Consider the following 16,839-nt stretch of genomic DNA (forward strand, 5'->3'; position numbering starts at 1 on the left):
GGAGAAGCAGCTGAGGTCTACCAGCTGGCAATTCCCCTGGCCCGATGAAACAGTCATGCCTTTCACACCCCTCCTATCTACTTCAGCCCTGTCTACTTCAGTCTGGAGGGCATGTCAGGACCGGGCAGGAGGTGAATTGCAATGTTACTCTCATTCCCTTGATGCTACTGGAGAGGCATGAAAGAGACTTGAGCATAAATGAGATTTAGGCGCCTCCGCTAACAGCTTTGGTGAAGTATCACAGTCCTGTCTAAACACAGGTTCCTCATTGCTGCTCCTGGCACATGAGCCAGTTCTTCTTAAATAATTGCCCTGTATTTTGGTGCAAAAAAAAAAAAAAAAAAGTATGCTAGCAAGTGGTGTTTTTTCATTATTTGCTGCTTGTTTTTTAACACAGTGTAAACCCGATGTTTGCCGTGTGCTGATAGCGCAGTCCTCCTAGGCTCACAATGAACAGCTGGCGTAGGTCATTTGGTCTTAAGGCAATCTAAAGGGAAGGGCAAAACCACACCAAAACAAAATCCTCTTGGAGATCCCGAGCCCAGCCATGAGCACGGACACACACAGCTGCTCCCAAGTGCAGCGTGAGCGTGCTGCACGCACAGTGTACTTCTGCAGGACCACACAACTTTACTGCAGTTGTAGCCCAGCAGCACTGAAACCTCTGCCAAGTTGTTTCAGAAAGCGGCACCTGGGAAGTAGGGTATAAATCTGTATCGCACCACAAGAACCCTATTTACACGTATATACCCCCGCCCCCCCCCCCCCCCCTTGCCAGGCTAACAAGCGAGACAGTCTCCATCTCCAGAGTGCAGATGAAGCACCAAGTTCTCATGTGGTGTACGGCAGACACATAACTGCACACAGATTTCAGTTGTGAGCATGGGATCATTTTTGTTTAATGATGAAATGCAGTGATTCATAACCAGGCTGCCGTAGCACCACAGGAAGCTGTGAAATCCTTTGAAGGGTGCTGCGGGGTGCCGTGCAGTATCAGCTCTGGTGGGTGTACAAACACCCACAGTGTTCAAAAGATACGTCCAGAGATTTGAATAGGATCCTATAAAGCATCCTGACCTGTTGTGGTTTTACGAGTTCCTTGCCCCCAAAGAGTTTCTCTATTATTTTTCCATAGTGGAAAAAAAAGGGGGAAAGGCTAAGAGCCGGCACGTTCCCTTGAGTTAAACAAGGTTGAGAATCACTGATATTAAGAAACAACCGTAAAGCTAACTCAGACCGGTGATTTCCCAACCTTTCCCAGCCCATGCACCTTGCACTTTTGCATTTAGCTTGGCTGTAGTTGAGACCCCACCTCCTGTCCATTCGGTATTAGGTAAAGGCCGAGGGCCCCTGATTTCCTGACAGCCCCTACCTCAGGAACACCTGCTTTACATGCAAGGTATAACACATGGCATGGTAACTAGCTTGGGACCCCCAAAGCCTCAGGAGCTTCTCTCTGTGGATCTTATTAGTGCTGCTGTGTGCGGAGATGCTCGGGGAATAGATGTAGCTCAGGTTTCAGGAAGATTGAGATCATTTGTTTTGCACCAGGTAGTTGCTGTGCCTTGCCTGGGAACCTAATGTGGCACATAATACTTCTTTCTTAAGCTGGAGGACAGCTGAATGAGATGGAGGAGCTCCATGCTTGGAGGTTTTCAAAACCCGGGTCAAAGCTTGGGCTGGGATGATGTAGTTGGGGCCGGTCCCACTTTGAGCAGGGGGTTGGACTAGATGTGACCTCCTGAGCTCCCTTCCAGCCTCATTTTCTTGATGAGAAATCATGATTCAGTGATTCCAATCTTAGTGGAAGTTGCTAGTGTCATTACGTTAGACTTCATCAGGGCTGGTCCTCACCTGCCATGACTGGGGTAGCTCCATCAGAGCTGTCATATCCCTTTGCATCAGTTTGTTCAGCAGAAAATGATTAAACTGAAATCCCTGATTAGTGCTCAAGCCACCCTGTTAATGGTGCAGGACTGCTCCATTAATTCCCTGTGTTGGTTTCAGAAGTGGAGGCTTCCAATGGACAGCGCGAACTCAGACCCTTGGCTTCTTTCATGAAGGTTGGCAGGTTTTACTTGTAGCACTGATGGTGTTTGCTCTTCAAGGCTGAGTGTTACCTTTAAGCTCCCAGTCGCATACAAGACAAATCCCTTGTGTTTTGCCATGAATCCAAGACAGAAAATGTCCTTTCTGGATAGTTTCAGGCACGTGGGTTGTATTTTATTTAAGAGAATATTAGACCTCAAGCGTGTGGAGTCAGGATTGTCTGCGTTTAGGGTTGTTACTCGTTGCTCGTGCAGTTTCCAACATTTGTTCTTCCCCTTAAGGTTTATTGTTTCCAAAACAGCAAACTCAGTGAAGCCATCCCATTTGTCAGAGTAGTATGTCCAAATAAAGTAAGGTAGTAAAACGGTGGGTGGCCTACATGCTAGACAGCCACGTTTAGTATGAAGAGGTGATTCGGTTCATACCCCTGTCTAGCTGGTTTACAAATGCAGGTAGTATCTTGGCTAAAGATGCACATCAACTCCAAATTCTGCATTGCCTTAACCCCTACTCATTTCCACTGAAACCAGCAGGGTTGCACGCTGTTTCAGTCAATGCAGAATTTGCTTGGAAGTTATTACTCCATTAATACATCTGTGAAGTTGCCTTGGGGATCTTCCCAGGTTTCCATTTAAAAAGCTCTACACCTAGGTTTTAGAGCATTTTAGATGCTCTTTCGGAAGTAGAAGTAATATAAAAATAAGTTCTCAATCAGTTTTTAACTTAAAGTCATATATATATATATATATATATATGCATATGTGTATGGATATGCATATATAAAATATAGTGTATTAACTCTTTGCACGAACTATTAGAAATTAGCTTGCAGTCATGTACAAGAGGGCTTCCAGAACAAGTATCAGGAGATTTTAAAAAGGGTGCTTTTTTTAAAGAAGCTTTTGTGTTTCCTTAGATCTGCAAGTTAAGCACTTTGCCCCGCTAACTATAAATCTAAGCCAGCTGGTGTCTTGCCTGTTTGGCACCTACAGAAAATATACATGTCTAGCTTTGCAAGTAAGAAGGTGACTCATTGTTGCAACTGAGGAATGCAAAAAAAAAACCCCCAAAACCCCAACCCTACTGTCTTTATATAATTCAGGGTACAGTTTATACTACAATACATATTTCATACTGCCTGGCTCTTAAAAATATTTCTTTAATTAAATTCTTGAAGGAGCTCCCCTCTGTAAAATAAGGTTAATTCTCCCAATTGCACCTTTTTTACGTGCACTGCAGATTGTAATGAAGTGCATATCCTATCATTCTGGGTTTTAAAAGGCTGAGATGTTAAAATGGCAGTGGATTGATTCTGCTCCAAGAGGATCTTGGTCCATGTCCAGGTTTCTCAGCAAGACAGTAACTCAGCTTTCAACCTGGACTGGGAGAAAAGGCGATGAAGACGACCAAACAGCATCCTGTATATCGCTGTTTCTCAGGCCTCTCTAGACTACTTTAAATTGGGCAGTAGGGAGAAGTTTCCATTACTGAATTCATCTCAAAATTGGAAAACTAATATTCTTTCACATTCGAGCCTTTTTAATCTGATCCTGTGTCATCTGTCAACTTAATTTAAAATACGATGTGTTGGACAAGGGACATAAAAGGGAATTGTTGTATGACTAGGTATCTAGAATCAATAGTGCATTTGTCCAAGCTGTCACCCCATTTGCTTCGTAGCAGACCTCTACACATTAATACAGCAAAGGCAGCTGATAATGCTCAAAGGAGCGACATCACTTAGCATTCCTTATTGATGTGAGGCCTCGTAGGACAAGACTTAAGATACGCTTTGAATTGGGTCCTAAAACATTAGACTTTGTAGACAGCCTCTCATCCAGAATTTCTCTTTTCGGAGATTGAAGGGAAATCCTGATCCAGTCTCTGTGGAAAGCCATTAGGATCCTGCTGCCATTTGAACACTCAGGCCTCTGCTACCTATTGCTTATATTGCATAATTAACTGGTTAATCATGCTATAAATTTAGACCATCCACATATGCAAAGTAATGATCACATGATAGAAATGGCTCTCCAGGTATAAAAGGGGCCAGCCAGCTATAATATTCATGCTTGAAAACGTGTAACTGCTCTGTACCTGCTTTTTATCCAGGTTTCATTTGAACATGTAGCAAGGACCTTGCAGTGCACACTCAGTTTTCAACCAGAATCTTCTCTGCTAATTACATGCATCAAAAAAATCACGTCTTTATGCAAATGCAGACTTTAAAAACATTATCTCTTTATTTGCTAGAACGAACATTCCCTGGTTTTTGGCACTGATTTATCAATTAACCAAGCATGCAATGGGTGGGGAAGTTACGGAAATAATGGAGTTGGTCCCTTGGAGTACCCAGATTCCCCGATCAGTTGAGAGACTGTCGAGGGGCTGGTATTTTCCTTTCTCTTCCCAGCGAAGCACGTTGTCTGCATCAGCTAGGGGACTGTAACTTCAGAAGGGAAAGGAGACGGGTCTGGGTTACAACACAGGTTGGATATGGTTTGTACAGCAGCCATCGTGTGGGAGGCAACAGGCCATCATGCATCCATCAAAGAGAATCGAATGGTGGTGGTTATCATCTGGCTGGAGGACCGATTTCCCTGAGTTAGATGGATGATTTCTTGGCTTATAAATGAGATCTAGCCACAGTTTGCAATGCATCATGTCCCCAGTGGGCTGTAACAGCTGGAATGATGCACAATAGGTTTAGTGCTGGGGGTGATTGCAAGAGGTTAGCCTGTGATGTTAACCCCCTTTGAGCAAGGAGGGGGGCACGTTGCTGGATTGTGCTGTGAGTCTGCCAGGGAAAAAATTGTGATGTGTAGTCCCTGGTCTTACCTCCCCACACTTGAAAAATAAAGGCAGTAGCTGCAGCTTTCTATCACCAAACAAAGCAGTGGAGCAAGGGACTTTTCTCCCCCAGCACCCTTTCTGCTCAGCTTTGCAAGACCTGGGACAATCTAGCCCTATCTTGAGGACAGAGGAAAGTCATCCAAGTTGAAGTCTGAACACAGTTGAGGAAGGAAACTTGCTTTCTCCACCTTCTTGCATTTGATAGTGACTTCACTTCAGAAAAATATAACCAGACTGTTACTTTGATGTGCTGCACCCTTGGCCTTACAACAGCCCTTGGGAAGTAAGCGCCCTCTCTTCTTTCTCAAAGGCCTTTGACCTCTCATTGGCTTTCTGCAGTAGACTGTTGCACCCACCCAAATCTCCAGTCATCTTGCACTGCTACCCTCGTGGTCTGGTCCTGGGCACATTCTAAAACCTCCCTTGTTAGATGGGTCCAGTGCTGCACATTCACTTGTGGGTAAGCCATTTCCAGAAAGGTTGACATCCCAACATAGAGAAAGAGGCTAGGAACAGATATTACGTATGTGCTGGGATAAGTTATGCCTGTGTTTGTCCTGGAATAAAAATACCACAGGACTGGCATCTTTTATTAGACCAACTAGATTTTTGCAAAAAACATTCTTTAGATTTTTTCTTTGTGCAAAAATCTGGTTGGTCTAATAAAAAATATCACCTCTACCACAAGCTCTGATTCCTTTTGCCTCTAGACCAATACGGCTACAACCTGGATACCAGGATTGGCCAGCACACATCACCCTTCTAATCGGGGTTTAGCAAGCACTGAATGCAGTGCCAATTTTCAACCATTCAGTGATTCAATGATGCAATCCCAAGATTATTATACAGATGTACTTTGCAATATCCTGGGATAAACTGTTACTGTCTCTTATCCAGGAAACTTTTTTTTTTTAAAGGATTTTAGGACAATGGCCATAGATGTCAGTATATACATAGATGACTGCACTTTGTCCTGGGCATTAGCTACACAACAGCATATTGGCAAAGCTGACTTAGGACTTTAAAGGGCTGTATCTGATTGCAGGATCAATGTCTAAATTTGTTTAATGATTACCACAGTAACCTCAAATTTCCCAATGTTTTGAAGGCTTCTTTTTTATTTTCAGGGATAAAATTGACTATACACAGTGCATTGTGTGAAGGTGACATTTCTGGAAAAACCTGAGTTAAAGTTCTCCAGCTCCTTTTGACATACAGGGAGAGCCCAAGGCCAGGTACAGACATTACTTTTACTGGTATAAATGATAAGTAACAGAACAGAAGTTCAACACGCAAAACCGGTCTGTACCCATAACAGAGCAGATGTTTGGTGTGCACAGACTGGTTTAAAAATGGCAGAACCTGATCTAATATTTGTCGCCCCCATCAAAAGGTGCATGCTACTAATCTAAATTATGCTGCTTACAGAAAACCACATAACTTAGATCAATTAAACCTCAGGCTTCTTGAATGCTTGTACCTAGCCTAAAAGTATATTCTTACCTGGTTTAAGTGGTTAGTGTTAGTTAAAGGTTTAGGTCACCCAAGTTGAGCAAAAATCAAAAGTTGAAATCTGGCATGGAGACAGAGTCCACATCATACTTTGACAGAACTGATGATGTGCACACACTTTTCTCTGCCCAGATTGTGCCTGTACTATTCCTACTACAAAGTAAATTGGTGTAAAATGGATTGTAACTGAATGGAGAATCACCATTGAAGGACATTGTCTTTGCTTAACTAAATAAGGTTTCTTTAGGCCAGGCATAAGGGCAGACACATGCTTACATTTTCTTCTTCCATTTTTTAAAATAAAATAATTATTAAAAATGCAATAGTGACTCAGGAAATCCAAAACTTAAGTTTCCCAATCTACCATATTGCATGCTTGTAATATTTCCTGCATCTGTGTTTTGTCTGGTCAAATGTGTAGCATAATGTAGCACATAGTAGATGTTCCTCATGAAATATAGACCCAGCATATGCCAACTGAGAAACAGAGCTGAAGTAAATCCTCTCTGAAAGCTTGTCGCAGAATCCTAAAAAATGGTAGTTGAAGGGACCTCAGGAGGTGACATCTAGTCCAATCCTCTGCTCAAAGCAGGACCAGCCCCAACTACATCATCCCAGTCAAGGCTTTGTCGAGCCGGGTCATAAAAATCTCCACAGATTGAGACTCCACCACCTCTCTGGGAACCTGTTCCAGTGCTTTAGTAATGTTTTACCTTGTTTTGCTGTCCCTGTTTTCTAATCATGCATTAATGTTTATTGGCAGACAAGGTTCTTTGGGTAGATGTGATACCTTTTATTAAACCAACTAAATAGTTAGAGAAATTGTGCTTTGCAAATATTCAGGCACAAACACCCTTCTTCAGACATAGGGAGCCATTTGCTGATGTTTTGTGTTCTGCTGGGAGGAAAATGCTAGTCTGTGAAAATGCAAATGCATGGCAGTGAGGATCAGAGGCCATGGGTGACAATAGGTGTGAGACAGGTAAATGAAGTAGGGAAAGGGGGGCGGGGAATGTTGACTTGATAGAAAGTAGCTGGCAAAATGTAGAGAGAGGTTACCTGGTGTTATCTGATGGCAGGCAGGTTATAATGTGCCATAAATCCAATGGCTGTATTTAGTCCATGATTTTTTATATCCACTAGATTTATGACATGAAGTTCGTAGGCTCATCTATGAAAGGTGTTTTGTAAATTCCCTTAGAGGATTAGAGCTGAGAGATTGGAGAGAGAGTGGTTGTCTTGAGACGTGTGCACCCACAGGTCCATGAGCAGCTGGTGCCTCCCGAGTCTGGGGGGACACCAGATCGCCAAGGGGGTCCCCCAGCAACCAATTGCCGAGCCAGCAGTGAAACCGGAAGTGCACTTCTGGTGGCATTTGCGGTTTTGCAGCTGGAGCTTCCAGAGGGTGCACGGCCAATCTCAAGGGGTGCATATGCACCCCCTACGTGTCACCAATGCACAGGTCATTGGGTCTTTTTGTCTTTGATAGATTTTCAGGGTGTGTTCATTCTGGTGTGCAGCTGGTGCTTGGTTTCTCCTACATATTTTCCATCAGAGCATTTGGTGCACTGGATGAGAAATTACATTTTTGGAGGTGCAGGTGTGAGATCCAGGAATGGAGATGGTTCTGTTGTGGGGTGTCATTACTGTGGGAGTGGTGGAGATATGTTGGCATATTTTACATTTCTTGTCCTGGTGTGGTCTGGATCCGTTTGGTGTGCTTTGGGCCCTAGGCAGTTAGCTTCTGTTGATGAGACTGGCAAAGTTCGGTGCTTATTTAAAGGCTAGGATGGGTGGTTGTAGGCATTTAATATATATTTAATGTTTATTGGCATTAAATATACATTTAGACCTTTCCACAGTATAGCTTCAGTGTGATATTCTTTCTTCCCCACCTATACCTTTCTTCCCCACCTATCATTGTAATGCTCTGTGCTACTGACCATAATCAACAGTGTTCAAGAATGGTTAGACTTTTTTTTTTTCCAGATGGGCAGCCTGCAGGCTTTCCACAACATGCATAAATATGCAGAAGTGGGATAACATGCATAAATACGTAGAAGTGGGACAACTTGTCCTTCAAGAATCTGTAACACAGAGGGGATTCTGGAGATCCATTGAAACATGTGCTGAATGAAGTTTTATAAGTGACCTATGACCGTCTCTTTGATTTGTTAGAAGTCCAGTGGGATTTTTGATCTGATATGCTTTTCATTATTAAACTACTCTTGGAAATGCGGTTTTGACTTGCAGTGGCAAAGATGTATGTGAAATGCAGCAGGAAAAGTCTCCTTGTATGCACTTTTTCTCTATCGCCTCTCTTTGTTTATAGTTAAAACAAATAGTACCAAAATATCCAATGAGGAAGCCAACAAAACAAACCCAATTTGGTTTTGTTTTGCTTTTCTATACAAAACCCCTTGAGTACAGAAGCTGTCTGTCAGCTAGAGTCCCTTTTTAACAGCTATTCCAGACTAAAGCTGTCGAACTTTTCAGCTGAGATGAAACCTCCTGGCTAATTCTGCTGTGTGTTTGTGCTGGTAGGAAATCTTCCAGCAAAGCAACAGTTTTCCATCAAAAAATGCCGATGGATTGAAACGCAATTGTTCATGGAAAGATACCAGGGTCCGATGACTCTTTCACAACGAGAAGCTTCTCATGATGTAACTGCTACTAAATTACTGGTCATCGCTTACAAAAATGAGTCAGAGAGGACCTGTCGGGCAAAAACGATCTCTTTCTTCGATCTCTTTCTTCCCCTGCCCATCCTTGCCCTGTGTGTAGAGGAACCTGAAGTCAACCCATTAACCTAGCCCTCACCAGGGAAAAGCCATTGGGTGTTGCTACCCCTTGATATCATAAACGATGATGGCTGGAAGGGACCTCAGGAAGTCACCTCCAGTCCAACCCCCTGCTCAAAGCAGGGCCAACCTCAACTAGATCAACCCAGCCAAGGCTTTGTCAAGCCTGGTCTTAAAAACCTCCAAGGATGGAGGTCCCACCACCTCTCTAGTGCTTCACCACCCAATGCAAAGTCGAGCCCTGAAGCAAAATGAGGCTCAATGTGTTCATATGTTGCAGATGAAAGCAGAATTTGTGGGTATACATTACCTGGAGTCTGGATCCCATATGTTACAGTTATCTAACCTCTTTTCACATGAAATGGTGCAGTGTGCTCCCTGTTTCGTGACGTGCTGCCTCACATTACATAAAATGATCACCGGTAAAGCATTTATAAGCAGTGGAAGCACTTTTTTCTCTTTATTCTTTCAGTTTGCCAAGTGTTTGGGAGCTGAATAAGCAAAGTCCAGATGAGGAGTGGACCTGGAAGGGGTCTATTTATCTTCTTGGGTCCAACATGAAAATCCCCAAAGGCAACTGCAACCCGAAACTAGCTCAAGTGGTTTGGCATCTAATGGGATGTAAGCTCGGTGTCAATAGCGTCACCTGTGAGATGCTAAACAAAGGCAATGTTATTGCACAAAACTTTTCTCCCCCCAGGCAGCAATGGATACTGCTCCCTTTCTGCCTGCCAGCTACCCAAATTGTTTTGTAATTGTTTAACTTCATGCTGATGAATGAGTGGTAAAACTGAAACAGAGCTGCAAAGCTCAGCTCAGACAGCGGGATAAAAAGGCATGCATAATGCATAGAGGTTGGCTTCCAGGAAGAAAAGCTGGGAGTCGTGACATGTGGGAGCCAAAATTAGTTTGGAAACAGGCAACACATTTGGAGCTGGGGGAGGAAGAGGAGACCCTATCACCTCCTAATCGCATGTGCATAGTGAAGACCCTGCTCACTGCAGGAAAGGAAAGGTTTGGAGATTTAGCAGCTTTGTCCTGATGTGCGGGACCTGCTCCAGGCCACTTCTGTGAAGTTCAAAAGCCCTGCCTTCCTTTACAGAGAGGGTTTCGATGGGGAATACCCCATCAAACACACAAGCGCCTTTCATCAGCAGAAAGGGGCTTGTGAAACTCTGCCCCAGGGTTTTCCCTTCTGTCTTGCAGTGACTTCTCTATTTTGCCAGTTGTCTATCAGCCCCACAGCTCCGCCTGGGTCTGCGGTTGGACATTGGGCCATGGAAATGATTCACCCCCTTGCTTTCTGTGCCGTATTTCTCAACATGCACAAGAGAGGTAGTTTAAGTATTTAATGTCCAGAGCTTAGAGAGGGCAGTTTAGCTACAGTGGAGCACAAAGCTGCTGCTCAGCCTGCCTTGGCCCTGCGTACTGCAGCTTACCCAGAGGAATCGGGTCATAGCTAGAAGCCAAAATGAAAGTTAGGCACCAAATACCTTTAAGCATCTGGACCCCACCCTGAGAGGAGAAGGAATTAAACTTCCCCCATAGCAGGGGCTTTGCCAGATGAGTAGCTCAAAAGGCTCCTGGGTTAGTGGATGCTATTATCAAGGCTTGAAGCCCAAGACTGTTGCCTCCCTATAATGCCTAGGACCTCTGCTGAGAAACAAGCCCTGTCCCCTTGCTTCAGGTGCACCCAGCCCAGCAGTCAGGCAGCACTGGTGATTTAAAGGGGTCCCTCGTGGTCCCTTGCACCATTTTCAGGCTATGCTTGGGGCCCAAGCACAGACTGCACATTGGCTGCATGGATTTCATAGACATTAGGGCTGGAAGGGACCTCGGGAGATCATGTCCTTATGGTCATTCCTGGAGCCTGTGGCATCCTCTAGGTGTTAGAAGGAGTCTTTTAATGGGCTCAGCCAGCACTTGCAACTAGCCCTGGATAGGAGATTACCCGTCGGATGCAAAGTGGTAAATGGGTAAAGTACGGCTGAGTTTTCCCATGCGTTCCCTGGTGCTCACACGCCTTTGTTCGTGCTGCAGCAGGCAGCTCTGTGATTTTGCACACCTTCACCTGGGCTTTACCAGTCCTCCTCCTTGCTCAGGCTCCCCTGCTTGTGCTTGGCTAGTGTATGTGCCTATGTGCACACGTGTGTGCATGTGCAGAAGGCCTTTACAGCTCTGCGGTACCTGCCCCCTTGCTGGCATGAATTTTAGCAGTCATTTTGGCCGGAGGCTCTATCCTGCAAGGTACTGAGCTCCTTTGTGGAGGTGGCGGTCCCCTTCAACACGGTCTGGACCTAAGAGTTCAGCCAAACTGGACCAAGCCCTTACAGTGGAAAAGCACCGGGGTTCAGCAGCATCCAGCCCATTACAATCCCTGCTCCCCTGAACAAGGCCAGGACGACTCATGGGACCAGGGATTTCTTTTTTTCTGCGAGTAACTGATGCAGGATCAGACCTGTCATCTGAAGCAGTGCAAGTTTCGCTTGGTAAGACCCTAACAGCCCATTAGGAATAATCAGCATTTAATGTGCATTCAAGGTGGTAGGCACAAATGTTGGCTCAATGAGCCTTCATGCCTCCTTTAATAGTTTCTATAATGTGGCTATGTAATGAGCCAGTTGTAACAATCCATCCTGAGATGCCAAGGAAAACTTCCCGAGCAGCGTTCCCGTGGCTGTGCGGTAGCTGCTTTGCAAAGTTAAACCTCCCTGCCGTTTCCCTCCTCCGACCCCCGTCCCATGCCAACCACGATTAGGCATTACCAGGGACTAATTGCTTGTGCAGTCTCAGTCATTACCTTGCAGCTGTCTTGAAATTCGTAATGGCAAAAAGAAGGCTACTGCTGAACCCTCGAAAAAATGCAAGTCATTTCAAGGATCTCCCCTCTCTTCTCCTTGTTCTTGGTTGCAGGGTTTAGCCAAAAAGCAGCAGAAGGGGAGGGGGAGGTCCCCTAATATTAGAAACAGAAATAACCCCTAGTCAAAGGCACACAATGAGGGTCCCTTTTTGCAGACTATTGTGGCACCCAAGTGTGGCAAGCATGCTCAGCATCCGACGTCTTCCCCAACTGTGTGGGTGTGCAGGGGACTTGCAAACACTGGCAATAGATACCTACCTGGCCACTGGTCTGGGGTCTGGTGTTAATTAATGCTGGGAGCATCACTATCCTATCAAGACATATTTGCTCTGATCCTGTAAAGTTTCATGGATGTGAATCTTGACATGGGTCAGCACTGTGGACTGTAAATGCTGCTAGGATGGTGTCTGAGTCTTACTGACTGTGCACAGCAAGCTGTTCCTGACTAGGGTGTGTAGGGCACAATCTTCAAATTTCCTGTGTGGAAATGGTGTTTGAAAAGCCCATGTTGGCTGAAACCTCTCTGGGGCAGTATTGCCCAAGGGATGCATCTGTAATGTCGTGTTTTCCAGGTTAGGGACAGAAGTTACACAGAAACCAGTTTAAGTGGTCAGAAACCTGTTTAAACCTGTAACAAAACAGAAGTTCAGTGCACATAAACCAGTTTCAAAATTGCTGAAACTGGTTTAAGATAAACCAGGCTTAATGTAGTATCAGACTTAACTGATTTGGGTCAAGCCGGTTTATGAAACTTCTTTCCCAGACCCTAGAGACCGGCTTCATCCCCAGTGGAGGTGACTCCAAGAAGGGGGAAAGAAACCGCGGTGAGCCATTGTTGGAATCAAATGCATGATTATGCACTAATTGTGGAGTATCTAAATCATACAAAACCCTCCTCCCCACCCTGAGTGTTTTGTTAATCCTGAATTTTAGGGCCTTCTTAGTCTTATCAAAGTCAGAAGAACATTTCAGCATGGTTGCAGGAATGGCTGCTAATGGACTAGAAAGTTTCAAAGGCCTGGACATTCAAACAATGAAAATGAAAGTCAATATTATTGAGACGTCGGGATTTGAGATGTTTCCAGCATTCACTTATACTTAGCCACCTATTTTTCCATCTTCATTTCCTCTGCCCCTTCCCTTTTTTCCCTCCTGCAAAAAAAGAAATGAGGGAGTTTGTCCAAGTTTCCTAAGGAGAATTTGCAACTTGTTTTTTTTCTTCTCACATTAACAATGTGTTTCCAGGCACTGGTGACTCCTGTTGAGATCAGCATGTCTGTTCACGTGATATGCAGCAACGTGGTAAACCACTTCTCCCGCACAGCGCTCTCCATTTTAGGGGTACAAATCCCCAGCCACAGATCAGCCTTTGACTGCATATGCAGGCACGTGCCTTCACGGATCACAGTATTGTTTTGCCACGGAGTATGAAGCCTCTGCTTAGTGCGCAAGGGAAGCAAAAGCACACTGAATAAGCAGCAAATTGAACTGTTACTAGCACAGGTCTGAGGGAGATAGCGTGGCCTTTTTCTCTTTGTGTGCACAAATAAAGTCTTGCTCTCTCAGAGGACAATTCTCCCATTGCCTTCATTAGGAGCACTCACAGCGTGGGGCACAGTATGATCTGAGACACTTTGACACCCAGGTGCACACAGCCAGTATTTGCGAGAGTAACCTGCACCGATTAGCATGAGAAAACTCATTTTTATGCATTATCTGGTGCTTCTGGCTGCAGGCTCAGCCTCACCCGAATTGTACAAACAAAAGTCAAACCCAGCACTCCCTTCCATCTTCTAGTCTGGCTCTCCAGATTTAAAATAAAGGGAGCAATGTCTGCTCTGGGCAGTGAAGAGGAGCTCTCTCCAAAAGTTAGGGGGAAGAGTCTGACTTGTGATAATCCATAGCAAGGAGCAGTCATCTTGCCAATATGCAAGAGATTTAGGATACAAAGCTCCCTTCGACTTCAGTAGTAGTGTCCAGTGTAGACCCATGGATGTTGACCCTCGTCTTGTGACTCAGATGTAATTCATCTTCCTGCCACGTCCTAAGTTGAGTGGCTGTGGCTAGGAAATCGCAGGCAGCCTCGCAATTTTGGGTTCTTCACTCCAAGATCATAGCTCCTCCGAGCTTTAATCTCTGCCAGGTATTAGTGAGGGGTGTAGGTTGTAGGCATGTTGGTCTAAGGACATAGGCAGACAAGGCATTTTGGGTAAATCCAATAGCTTTCATTAGATCAACTCGAGACCAGCCTCAGTGGAGGTGACTCCAACATGCATGCCAAATATTTGAGTTGGTCTAATAAAAGCTATGGGATTTACTCAAAATACCTTGTCTGCTAGATATTACTGAGGGCACCCAGTGGGTCAGCAAAGACAGGGAAAGCTACCTGGTGCACATATTGGTTCAGCATATGGAGGGCAATAGCCTTCTACTGCTGCCTGATAATGGAGCTAGTCCCACAGTAAAACTATTACGGGTCCTCTACTCTAGTAGCAGCCCAGGAACACACGTGTCTATATTGTTGGTGCTTTCTTCAGGAGCAAGGAAGAAGAAAGTGTCCCTTTTTCTTCCCCTTACCTCATTAGGCCTTTAATAACTGCAAGCACATTCTGAGCAATTAAAGTTGGCAATAGTCAGGAATTAAAAAAAAAAAAAAAAAGTCTGAACCTTTCTAGCTTATATATGTTTTGGAAAGGCAAAAAGCCCCTTAACCGCTGTTGTGTAACTTCTGAGACTGGGATAATTAACTTTCTTTACAGTTAGCAGAAATTAAAGAGCTTACCCCTTTTTTTCCCAGCTGTGTTTTCTCTGGTGCAACATAAACAGTGAGCACACTACTGGGCCGTAGCGGGGAGTAGCGAGGATGTGCTCTGTGCGAGCCGCGTAATTGGATTTTGCTGCCGTAGAGTTACTTGTGCCGTTGCTGATTTGTTCTTCTTCTACTGAGATTTCTGAGTCGGCAAAAGCAACGAGGGAAAACACTCATCTATCTTCACATCGGCCATTGCTGTTCCTTCGCCGTGCCAGCAGCGGTGCAATAAGAGTGGGCAGGCAGGGAGGGAACGACTGGGTCTGGTCTCTTGAGATGGTGCTCAGGGCTGCACACCGATGTCCCCTTCCACCATACAAACCTCTTTGGTTGCAATGGAAATGCAGCCGGAGTCCAGTTTTTGGAGGGCTTTGAAGAATAGCATCAGGGTCCCTGAAATGTCCTGGCTTACAGAAGTACTTAGTGCTAGGAGTGGCTTGAACCTTGCTCTGGAAAACTATGACAATACCAGCTCTCCTTGAAGTAGGGTCTTTTATATCCTGCAATACAGGAACAAATGTAACAAGAAACCATGGATTGAGATCCTTGAAAATTAAGGGTTTAGCTTTCTCTGAAAGCGCCATTCATTGGCAAAAACAGGGTCTGTTCGTTTGATTGGGAATCTGGGCCCAGTTCCCAGGTGAGCCATGACTTTTCTGCACCTGCACCGTTGGTGCAAAAGGGCTGTGATAGTCCCACTGGCCCTAGCTGGAAAATACCCTAGGAAATATCTTTCAGCCCTCTGCAAAAGGCACAAAAACCCTTCACTTCCTCCCCCAGAATCTTGCAAAATAGATTTTGGGGTGGGTGGATGAGAGGCGTGTTACAGCAGGACTGGCATGGCAAGGCGTGATCGCACCCGAGGTAGAAATTCCCAAGCTAGTCTGGGCACTGGTGGCAGGGATACCAGCGCAGGGACTCCAGCCACGGTGTATGTACCCAGAGTTTGCACCAGCCAAAAAAAGTCAGAACAAGGCAATGCAAGGGGCTGTTGCAGAGCTGCTGAAGTACTCTCAGGGCAGTCCTGGGTTCAGAAACGGGTTCCTAATGGACTTGTCAGGGTTTTGTTGGGAAACTAAAGGCTGCACCGTCCTGTCCTGGGGCTCCCCTCCGCAGTAGCCAGAAGACCCTGTAAGCATGAAGTCGGCTGCCAGCCTCCTGTTACACCCTTTTCTTGGTAGACTTCAATTAAAAATGTCCAACCAAATGGCCGTGCTGACAGCTAATAGAAGCTGGAAGGCGATTGCATGCCTTCATTATTCCTTTCTTTATTAAGTGCATTTGACTGGGGGTGGGGACCCGTGCGGTAAACTCCTTGCCATTCTTCCAGCAGTGTTTTGTGCCAAGAAAAATCATTTTAATCCTCACGCAGCCGTTCAGCTGAGTTGCAAAGCCATTCAGCTGATCCTGTGTGTCTGTGGAGCAAGCCCCCTCCTGCCACCCCCACGCCCCTCTTCCCTTCCGATCGCTGCAACGCCCTGTTCCATGCAGGAGGAGAGAGACACGTCTGAAATGTTTGCAGACCACGTTGCCTGGAGACAGAAGGAGGTTGATCAGGCCTGCGAGCCAAGCTATTAGCTGCTTTAAATACCCAGAGGAGCCAGATGTGCAGAGTGACAGGACTGGAGCAGGGATGACGTGCTCCCGCTAAGCAGAGGACAGGGAGCGAGGAGCACGGCTCGTGCGGCTGTGCGCCGTGTCGCCGTACAGAGTCCTGGTGGCTACAAGAAAAGCATCCAGAATGGATGCTGGTGTGTCTGGGGATGCCCAAGCTGCTGATTTCAAGCTGTTATCTATGGAAAACGGGATTTTCGGAGCAGGCTAAAGGATTTGGGGCTTGGTTGAGACCTCTTGGAGAATTCCCTAGGGTGAGGCAGGGGTGGTGATGGCCGTCGCGGCTTCCTCTCTGAACACCTCTAGGCGCTTTTGCTCCGCTGAAGGATTAAAACCACGGG

The sequence above is a fragment of the Crocodylus siamensis genome, chromosome 11 (genome assembly GCF_052110815.1).
Source record: "Crocodylus siamensis isolate JL-2025a chromosome 11, ASM5211081v1, whole genome shotgun sequence".
Lineage (NCBI taxonomy): Eukaryota > Metazoa > Chordata > Crocodylia > Crocodylidae > Crocodylus > Crocodylus siamensis.